This window comes from Callorhinus ursinus, unplaced genomic scaffold, assembly GCF_003265705.2.
Source record: "Callorhinus ursinus isolate GAN/ISIS: 27379988/994484 unplaced genomic scaffold, GSC_fseal_2.0 scaffold88, whole genome shotgun sequence".
NCBI classification, from domain to species: Eukaryota; Metazoa; Chordata; class Mammalia; order Carnivora; family Otariidae; genus Callorhinus; species Callorhinus ursinus.
Genome location: NW_027397150.1, coordinates 1839006 through 1839561, shown reverse-complemented (window position 1 = coordinate 1839561; position 556 = coordinate 1839006).

The following is a 556-nucleotide window of genomic DNA, read 5'->3' as shown; positions in this document are numbered from 1 at the left end:
GAATCTCCCAGTTCTGCCATCAGAGTTGCTCCCTCTGGGAATTCTTGGAATTGGCCCGCGACGTCAAGAGAGGTTTGGTTACTCCTCTTGGGATTCCTCAACAGCCCTCCACTGGCCGCCTCGGCTTCGGGACTGGCCTGAGTCATCCGCAGGAACCCAGTTCCTAGAACTGGGACATTCCTCAGTGGCCGGCAGGCAGCTGGCTTCGGAGGCAAGCAGGGGGCATCTGGGCTGCGTCTTTTATAAACCCTCCGCGCGCCGCCCCCCCCCACCCCCCCACTGAGAACAGCAGGGGCGATAATGACAGAGAAGAGGTCCGAGGCATCAGTTCAGTGGGGGCTGGGGGTCGGGCTGCAGGAGCTTGGTGGCAGAGCCCGGCTTACAGACTGGGGGCGGGGCACTCTGGGGCAAAGCAGAGAGACAAATGGAATTCCTTGAGGATTTAGTGGGCCCAGAGCTCAGGAACAACCAGACTCAGTCTTGTTGCTAGAGATTGGGCCTTTGGGTGGGCGGTGCTTTCTCCTAGGGAAGGCTTTGGTTTTCCCTCCTCTGCTCT